The 10,473-nt window shown below is 39.1% G+C and overlaps 1 long non-coding RNA gene across 1 annotated transcript; it reads left to right on the plus strand.

Moving 5' to 3' along the window:
* The first annotated feature begins 214 nt into the window (after nucleotides 1–214).
* LOC117011865 (uncharacterized) lies at nucleotides 215–8,642 on the plus strand. Its single transcript, XR_004421069.1, has 4 exons — nucleotides 215–1,120; nucleotides 4,439–4,511; nucleotides 5,112–5,233; nucleotides 7,992–8,642. It is a non-coding gene; the product is annotated as an uncharacterized LOC117011865 (long non-coding RNA).
* The last annotated feature ends 1,831 nt before the right edge of the window (nucleotides 8,643–10,473 follow it).

Consider the following 10,473-nt stretch of genomic DNA (forward strand, 5'->3'; position numbering starts at 1 on the left):
CCGCTCGCTGCGCGCGCCGCCTCACCCCCCCACCCCCCCGCCGCTGCCTCCGGGAGCGCGACCCGGGCGAGCCAAAGCCACCGCCGCCACCGCTCTCCCCGCGCTTGTCGCACGCGCTGCTCTGCTCCGCGGCCCGCTCCCCTCTCCAATCCCCTCCCGCCGCTGCCGCCGCCCGTCCTCGCCTCCGCCTCCCTCCTCCGCTGTGCCTCCCGCCTGCTTGGTGGCCAATCGGAGGCCACTAAAACTGCGGCGGTAACCGGCCGGATTCACAGCAGCCGCCCGCCCCCGCCCCGCCGAAGCGCCCCGTTTTTGCTGCAGCCCACGGGGGGTCGCCGGAGGGAAGCCTGGGGTTCGCGGAGCACCGCCGCGGCAGGTGGAGAGGCTGTGGGAAATAAAATAACTTGCGCAGGAACTTGATTGGTGGCAGGTTCCTCTTTGGACAGCGATGGGGAATCAGATTAGTAATCGGAAGTAATGCCTCCGTGGTAGCCTAACGCACACTTGTCTTTATGTTTTGTCTTCTTGCGAGGTAGATTATTTTTCTGGGCCGGGGCGGACAGAACAAACTAGTGACGCAGGCAAAGCCTATCCTGGCCCTAGTTGTCTGAGGCGCTTGCCACTAGCCACCTGCGAGCCCGTAGGGCGGAAGCCAAGGTCTCTCTGGGGTGCTCTTTCCTCTCCCACCTTTGTGGATGTACCGGAACAGCCCAAGTTTGTGTTCTTGTTTTCTTTTGTTCCCTCTGGGAGTTTGAGAGTGCGTGTTATTTTGTTTGAAAAATCCTGTTTTATATTTCTACTCCTTAGTGGTACAGTTCATATTTTTTAGCAATTTTAGGGACTTTGACCTCCACCTTACACCAACCCCAACAACAACAACGAAAAAAGAAAAGGAAAAGAAAGAGGGAAGCAACCTAAAAGCCAGAAGGCAGCGTGAAAATAGGATTATCTAAAAGATAAAAATGACTGATGCAGAGTTCACACCAAGTAAAGGATTTTTACTTCCTCCTTTTAAGGCGGCATGAACTTGGAGTGGGACACAAAAAGTGAGAGACTTTACAAGTTTGGGTCACAAGCATTTGTGGAATGGAGAAAGGGGTGAGGAGCAATTGATTTTGGCAAGGTAATACATTTTTTCCAGAAACGTATTTTCAAGTTTCACAGGTAAAGAATACCGTTTTTATCTAGTCGTTTCAACACGAGGTCGTTGAACTTCGTTGCAGTTAATGAACATAATAACTCTTCTTTGGGGAACTGAAGTGTTAACATTATTTGAATTTGAATTTCAGGATACTGGTCATTTCAGAGCTTGATGAATCTAAGTATCAAGTACTAATTTCTTTGACATAAGTGATGCAGCTTTAAATAATGTACTATTTCTGGCTAAGCTTTTAAAGTTAAAATATTCATAGGGAAGCTTATTCAATTTTAATTAAAACATAATATTGTAGGACATTTTTTTTTTAATGAAACTCAGTTTTCCTGGCTTTTTTCTCAAAAGAATAAGGAAGGTCATGTTAATTAAATACAAAGACCAAAGGCTTGGCTTGTTCTTCCTCTTCCTTCTTTGCTAGATATTATTGTCACCCAATTGCTAATTGGCATAAAAGTTCTTCTTTCAGTAGGATATTTGTAAGTTCCATTTTCAAGGAGTCATGCATAATAGTAAACATCAGTAAGATGTTTTAGGATATAATTCGGATATAATTCATGAGGATATAATTTGTTGTACTCCAAGTGGGATTTATAGATCCCATCTCCATGTCTTAAGAATTAAGACAATAATTGTTAAGTGATCCTTTGATCCTGGACCTGAGGCCATCCCAGTAGTAGCCATTGATGTTTATTACAAGTCTCATTAATTTAAAGGTAGAACAAGACTCTGGCATGAATAACTATTACTTGAAGCTTCAGACACCATGCCCCTAATAATTTAAACTCTTATTATAACCAAAATCTGCTTTGGAATGCCTGTCAGGCAACTAATTCTCTGATTCCAATCGTTTTTGATCATACAGGTAAGCATTTGCTTTTTTTTTTTTTTTTTTTTTTGGTCGAATTTTCATGCCTCTCACTCTTCAGTGGTTGGGAATAGCTTTGGAATCTTGCCTGGGCTTAACCTGATCACATGGTAGCCAAATTTTGCTCATTAGCCTTTTATCAGTGGAAGGAATAGCCTAGTCTAAAATCAAGTTATTGGAGACTTTGTGCATTCATTTGATGTTAATAAAAGTAGATTTAGTATTGACTTTCGCACCCAACACAGCTTTACCTCCCTTGCACAACATTTAAGATAGTCTTAACAGGGCACTCATTTCTCTGGGCAAATGGTGAGCAAACTCAGATTTTCAGCCTCTCTTCAAAGCATTACCACACTGAAGACTAATTTTCCATCAGCCTGAAGAGCTCCAGGGCTGCAGGGGTCTTGGCAGTGACCCAGAGAAACAACAGGTGGTAGAGGAAGAGGGAGGAAGGCAAGAAAAATAATAACAAAAGGCTGGGCTCATACACTGAAAATCAGTCTAATCCCTTAATTCCTGACCTATGGGCTGCTGCTGATTTACTGCAAGACTTGGTCTGCAAATAAATAGTATGTGCACCAAGCATTGTAGACAGACTGAATACATGATGTCTCCTGCACACATAGCCAGTTTTCATACTCGTTAGTATGTAATGCCACGATGATTCATTTTTACACATTCATTTCAAAGTAAAATCATAATAACCTTTGTTCTGGTATGTTTTCTCAAGGATCCTCACTTTGGAAACAAATGCTAAATAGTAGTAGTCTATCTGCAGCAGCACCCCATACACACACGCGCACACACACGCGCCTCCAAGGCAGGAACCACACTGGTGTTTACTTCTGACACCCAGCTAAGTGTCCTTCCTAAATGTTAAATAAACACCTTCTTCCACTCTTTCTACTCTCCCAATCTCCAGGGCAAGCTAGGATTGTCCCTTCTCCCAAAGGAAGTGTCCCTTACTTACATTGCAAGTTTCTCTCCAGTTAGCTTCAGTGCACTAAAACTGATGATCCTTGGGTATTCCAGAGTTACGGGGCTCTATGTGACCCCCTCATTTTACAAGAACACCTTGGCTTAAAGAGCTGCCCAAAGCTATCAGCTAGGACCCAGGCTGTCGACCTAGGTTCTTACCTAGTCTCTTTATGAGATTCTAGGGTATCCCTTTTAACTTTAGAATAGTCAGCTACAGTCAACCCTTGAACAACATGAGTTTGAACTGCACTTGTCCACTTATACGTAGATTAGTTTTCAATAAATACAGTCGGTCCTTCATGTCCATGGTTTTTGAGTCCATGAATTCAACCATCTGCAGATAGAAACCCAGTATGTTCGCATTCCAACTTGCACTTTCTCAGTCGTGGATTCCCTACCAAATGGAAACGACTGTTTTGGATCCATGGTTGAGTGTATCTGTGGTTAAGATAGGCCAGTGGTAGACTCGGAAGTTATATGTGGAATTTCAACTATGTAGGGGTCGGTGCCTCAGACCCCCGAGTTGTTCAAGGGCCAACTGTATATGGAAGGAGGAGGTTTAAGAGAAAGAAAAAGAAAATTTAATGACGCTGAAGATTGATCTACTATTTCTCTCAGGGATTTTGTTCTGCAAAGTACAGCAGTCCCCCCTTTATCTGCTAGGGATGTGTTCCAAGATGCCCAGTGGATGCCCGAAACCTCAGACAGTACCGACCCCTATATATACTCTTTTTCCCTATACATACATACCTGCGATAAAGTTCGGTTTATAAATTAGGCACGGTAAGCGATTAACAACAATAACTAAGAATAAAATAGGACCATTATACCAATAGACTGTAATAAAAGTTATGTGAGTCTTCTCTTTCTCATCACCAATCTGAAACCCATCTGACTAGTGGGTGGGGAGCATACGCATATATGAGTACAACGTGGATACGCTCGACAAAGGAATGAATCACATCACAGCCAAGACAGAGTTGGACAGCTTAAGATTTTGTCACACTACTCAGAACACGTCACAATTTAAACCTTCTAAATTGTTTATTTCTGGAATTTACAATTTAATATTTTCGGGCCGTGGTTAACCACGAGTAACTGAAACTCAGAAATCGAAGCTACAGATAAGCAGGGACTACTGTACGTATGAGACTGGAGACATAACTCTGCTTTTCTTTCTGCTGGTCTCAGTTCTCATGTGCCTTTCTCAGTGTGGTCATCTCTTTATATTTAGTGTGATTCTCGCATTTCAAGATCCAGATCTTTTTGTACAACCTGGCTTTTTAAGCACAAGCCAGAGAAGCTTAAACTCAACCACAGAAGTCCTGATATGTTCCAATATTAGAGGAAAAACCTGACTTTTTTAAAAAAACCTATTCTTGTTTGGAGATATTATTATATTTACCTTTTTTCTTTCTCTCTCTCTCATTCGTATTTGAAAGTCAAAAAATGTTTTCATGAAAAATACAACCAAGTAAGTAACGGGAAGTACATGTGGTCAAGTATGAATCAAGGGTGAGTTTCTGAATATTTCTAATACTCTTTTTCCTTATGTTCAAAATGTGGAAAATATACTAGTATTTCTTAAGAAAGCCTGATGTGAACACAGTGGAGTATAGTAGAGGCTTTGTACTTTATTTACTTATTTATTTATTTATTAAATATGCTTATTTTTATTGAAGATTTGGAGCAGAGTTACTCAGGAATCTCATTGAGTACTTCTCTCATTCCCTCCAGTTCTATCTACGATGAAAACAAACTAAAAAACCAAGACTCTTAATCAGAGAGTTTCATTTGGGAGGCTAAAATGTTACAGAACAACACAAAATCACTAATGTAGATCGTAATAACTGAGTAATCTACAGACTGACAAAAGTAATAAAAATTTGGTGGCTTTATAAGATGTGTAAAAACAAATCTGAGAATATGAAAGTATTCAAAGGACAGTATAGTCAATGTATTGATTTCATATAGGAAAACTAATTCATTTTTTGCATTATCTCATAAATTGATAAAAGTAACACCAGGATGAAAGCTCATTTGTGCTTAGAACCTTTCTCATAGTAACCTGGCTATTGTCGTTCCTTGAACCATTTTTTGTCTATGTGTTCCCAGAGTCTAGTTTTCATAGTTGATTTCATGAGACCTGCTCAAAGATCACCTGTATCTGAGAAAATAAGGTTTTCATGATATTTAAGAAATCTACCCTCTACACCAGAAGCATGGATACATACTGGGTAAGCAGCCTTTGGATTACTTAAAAGTCAGAAGGCCTATTTCTCAAGATAAACGTATCTTCAGAAAATAAATCAAACTGAAGACTGATAATGTTTAGTTGTGCCAAACTTTTGCCCTCATGTCCTTTTACAAGTAAATATCTGCCTCTAGAAAGTTCTGAAATACAACTGTCAGTGTTTAGAGGACAGTAAAATATATTTAGTAGCTGAACTGATACTGCCTGTGCCCTTTCCTCCAGTGAAAACCGAGGCAGTTGATAAAGTATTTCTTAGGCTCAGGATACCAGTGTTCTCTTTGCAGGCCTATAGCTGCCTGAATAATTTTAAACATGCCACTTAATTTATATACGTGTTTTCTCATCTATGAAACAGAAATAATTCCATTTTCCTCACAGAAATGCTGAGATGACTAAGAAAATAATATCACTAAAGTCTATTTCATTCTTCAAAGAGAAATTCCATATACATGGAATTCATTAAGGCTATGGATTTCGTATGAGAGAAATGATTATTTGGTTCCTAAAGTGAAGTCACTTTTAATGATGTGGCACAACCTAAAAGCTACCAAGTATTTATTAAATCTTTGTCCTTTTTTTTTCCACTTATCCACAAAATTTGAAAATAGCATTTATCTTTCCATTACAAAGGCAATACACGTTCATGCAGATATTTGAGAAAATGATATTCAGTTAAATAATCATCATAAACACCATAATCATTCATATATGATTCATAGATGATTCCTTATATTGCAGTACTGCCTGAGAATATACAGTCCGAGTCTTCCTTTTAAACAGTGAATATAAAAAAACTCAACAATAGTCCCATTTATTACAGAATTTGTAATGTATGTCACTGGTTCATTCTTTACATAGCTCAGGAGAGCTGAGTGATTATCACAAATAAGCATTAAGTTTCTGGGAGGTCTATTATTTTGAGTTATTCTTCAGAAAGTTTTTTCAAAAACGTGCTTGCAGGAGATGGGAATATTCTCACTTCTAAAGTTGTTATGACAGCCAATAATAAACATGTATTTGCATTCCCAAACTAATTTGCACAAGCCATATGAAATTTCAAACTCTTCGAGGCTCACTAGGACATAGGATATTTCCAATGAGGGAAGAGTACTTTTAAGGAGTTTGGTCATCAGGACAGTGAGGGAAGGGATGAGCAAAGGTAGGGATAAATAAACACAACTGGACATCAGGAGAAAGGAAGGACTAAACTACCTGAGGTCCTCACTAATGAGAGAAGGGGCTAATGACGTAGATAGAATGTGAACCATGGTCAAACTACAAGACAGGAACAAGGTCATAATCTTAGTAATTGCTCAATAAATATTTGTTCAGTTTTAGGAGTGAGTCATGCTAGGAAAAAACACCCAAAAACAAAAAACAAACAGATCATGGAATTTGGACAAGAGCATGGGAACAGCCTTTACAGCATCCAGAACAGATAGGAAGGTCCACACAACAGGGCAAATGATAAATAAGAGTTTATGCAGAGCAGTTCAGTCTGTCTTCTCCCAGATAGTTTCACATCTCTTGAGAAGGGCAAATCATTGACAGTAAGAAAGTTTTACCCTGCGACACTTGCTGGTGGAGATGTGTGCTGCTAGTCTCAGTTCTCAAATTGCTAGTTCAACAAATATTAAAAACCTATTTATGCTTAAAAAATTTCCCTCCTAATTTATTTTTGTGAAGGTGGAAATTATGTAAAGTGGCTCGTTGTAGTTCATAGCTTTTTATTTTAGTCAAAATTAGTACTAACCATATGTTAATGAGATTGTCTAAGGTTTAACTGAAGAAGATATGTTGGCTTCTTAATTTCTTTTTTTGTCGTCATTTTCTGGAACTCCTGTTTCTTTAGGATGCAGAACTTCTCAGATTGATTATTAATTTTCTTATCTCTCTCATTTTCCTCCCCCGCCTTTTGTTCTCTCTTTCTCTCTCTTAAATAACAATTTTTTTTGGAGATTTCTTTAGCTTTATCTTCCAGCCTTTCCATTAAAAATTTGGTCATATTTTTTATTTCCAAGAGCTTTGGTTGTTCTCTGATTTTTTTTTTTTTTTTTTTTTTTTGTCATAGAACCATGTTCTTGTTTCATGGATGTAATAATATCTCATATTTCTTTACGTATTCTTTAAAAGTTTTCTTTTGCTCCTGGCATTATGTTGGTTTCCTTTCTGTTGTTTTCTTGCAGTGTTTATTTTTGTCTCTGTCTTTTATATTAGAGAGATACTTTCTTGGGGAGGGAGATTATGTTTAGTATGTACTTAGGAATTACCCTAATTCTCCCAGTTTTCAATAAGCCACCCTACCCTGCCTCAGCGTTGCTTGGGTCAAGTGAGTTCAGAGCCTGTCTCTAAGACTGTTTGCAAGAACCTTCTCCTCAGAACATCTTCTAACCGCTGCTCTCTCACACTCCCATGAAATGGGTTGTTACTCCCCCACTTACCTCATGGCCATATTGCCTCCTGGGACTACTTTCTGCCCTGAAGAAGGTTCTTATGAAGAACCTTCCCATCTGGGACATGCCACACTGCACTATGCTGGAGTCTTGACGGTATGAATCTCTGTTGTGGGGAAGAAGTTAGGAAAATTCACCTTTATTAGCTAATGTAGCTTCCAAGGCTGATATAGATAGCTTCATTGTGTCATGTTGTCTGTTTCTCCCTCATGAGGTGATGGTTAGGTTTCTGTTGTCTGTCTCCCTCATCAGCAAATGAAGTGATGATGTCTGTTTCTCCCTCATCAGCGAATGTGGTGAAGGTGTTTCCTTTTGTCTGTGTCTCCCTCATCTCATGCCCGGCAGAGGAGATACGAGGTGAAGAAGTAACCAAGTTATATCAGAGTGGCGGGACAGGCACATTGCCAAGCCTTAGATGATCCCAGGCGGGAACAGTAGGCATTGTTTGTCCGGATGAACTGGCCCTTTAGCCATATAAGCAATATCTTTATCACAGTAACTGCCAAACCCTCGCGGAACTGGTCATTCCCTGGGGGGGAGGCAGGGATAAGAAACTTGGCTCAAAGGTACATCTAAAGAGATATATAAGACAGACCTCAGTTGGCAGCTCATTCGTCATTCGTCGTCGTTCTGGTATTGGCATTGGAAACGTGTATGCAGCTTGCAGTATCAAGAGATGCCCTGACTTCCAGCTGTGGACCTGGTACAGTCTGGCTGGTTCCTGACCTCTCCAGCATTGCTTCCCCACTGTTTGGTGAGCTTCTTTGGCATAACATTGTTATTAATGTGCATAGTTTAGTCTGAACTGCCTTTATTGGGAGCTTGAATGCAGCTTGCAGCTTGAAACATGAGGGGACGTCCTGATCTCCAGCCGCAGGCCTGGTGAGATCTGATCAGTTCCTGACCTCTCCAGTGTTGCTTTCCCATGGTTTGATGAGCTTTTGGCATCTATTGTAATAGTTGCTATCCTATAAAATGTATTACTGTTTTTGGGTGCTCCCTATTAACTCTCTTTGTATATTTAACCAAGTGATTTTTGATCAATAGTATATATATATATATATATATATATATATACTATATATTTAGTATATATACTATATATTTAGTATATATATATATATATATATATATATATATACACTAAAACCTTTTAAGCTTGTGTGTGTGTACTCCTTTGTTTTTCCCTCTCGTCATTACATCTGTCCAGATTTAATCTGTGACTTTTTCCTTGAAGAAGGAAAGGAGCCCTAGGTGATTTTTTGGAGGCTAGACGGTTATCTACCTGAGCTGGTTATCTCAATCCCAAGGATGAGATTACACATCCGTTTCAATTGAGGCCCATGTACAGGGTAGTGGCTTAGTTCCCATGGCAATCCAGCCCTTCCTGAAGTTGATGAAGTACCCCCGATTCTCCATGTTTTATGAGAAATAGTGTCCACTCCATAGATTATCTAGTCCCAAATCTTTGTTTTAGCCCCTTTAATTTTCAGCTAAAAAAAAAAAAATTCTAAATGGTCTATCTCAATATAATATGTTATAAAAAACATTTTTGAGGTTTTACCACATTTTGTTAAAGCAAACCATGGAGGTGTATTCACGCTAATGTGTCCACTTGCATTCACACTAGCTGAAACAATTCAGAATGAAGTACTTCCCCATATAATACAGATAGATTCATGTTTCCAATAGACAATAACAAATATAAATTTACAATATTGGTAGTCCAAACATGAAATTTGGAGTAGATGAGATAGAAATACCTCAGTAACTAATACATTTAGTGTAATTATCTTCAACAATGCTTTTTCTGATGTTGTCATATTGTATGAGTGCCATCACTTTACCTTATAAGGATTTATAAAGGTTTTGTACTCGTAATGATTTCAAACCTGGAGTTAAAAGTATATCAGCATCCATTTTACAGATGCATAGAAATCATTCACTATTTCACCAGAAGTTTTATTGCCAGATAATCAGTTCAAAGAGATGTATCTCTCCTGCTTAGATTCTTCAGTTTACCTTTCAGTAAAATTGGGTAGGTTACCACTTACTAATAACAACAAATTTATTAACACATGGGAGGGGAAAAAAACCTCTTTTTAATTATAAAGGAAATATTCTTAAAAAAATGGTGACTTTTAAAAAGATTGTGTCCAAATTGGAGAACTTATCTGAGAGTGAGAACAGAATACAAGACCAGTGCTGCAAATCTTTTTCTTTTACCTTTAGCTCTACAGAGGACAGGGAGATTTTAGAGCAGCTCCATATAAACTGTAGAGTTTATGGGAAAAGCAGCAATGGGGCAACCGACAGGCGGGAGGCGGGAGGGAGAACCGTGGTGAGCATGCGCACTGACACTTGAAAGCTCCAATGTGATTTTTGTGCTCCATGTGCTAGCCTGGCAAAAGCCAGCAGTGAATAGATGATGAGTTCGTGTAGCTCCTGCCTGAAGGGAAACAGGTGCCTTGGCTCTGAATAAGCAGGAAATTCTTCAGGTTGGTCAGCAGAGCCTAGAAAAGTTAACCCAAGACCCTGGCTAAAATCTTAAAGGCATTTCCCTATGGTACATGTTCTTTTTTTTTTCTTTCATTTTTTTTGTTTGTTTTTAAGAATCATAAAATCAATCTAGTTGCTTGCATGATGTACACCATTAAAAAATCCTTTTGCATTTCTCTCTAAATCTTGCAGTTCAGGTCACGGACAACATCTCCTATAATCAATATAGCAAAATCAGATTATTATTAAAGTTAAAGGAAAAATGTATTTG

Source organism: Rhinolophus ferrumequinum, chromosome 19 (genome assembly GCF_004115265.2).
Source record: "Rhinolophus ferrumequinum isolate MPI-CBG mRhiFer1 chromosome 19, mRhiFer1_v1.p, whole genome shotgun sequence".
NCBI classification, from domain to species: Eukaryota; Metazoa; Chordata; class Mammalia; order Chiroptera; family Rhinolophidae; genus Rhinolophus; species Rhinolophus ferrumequinum.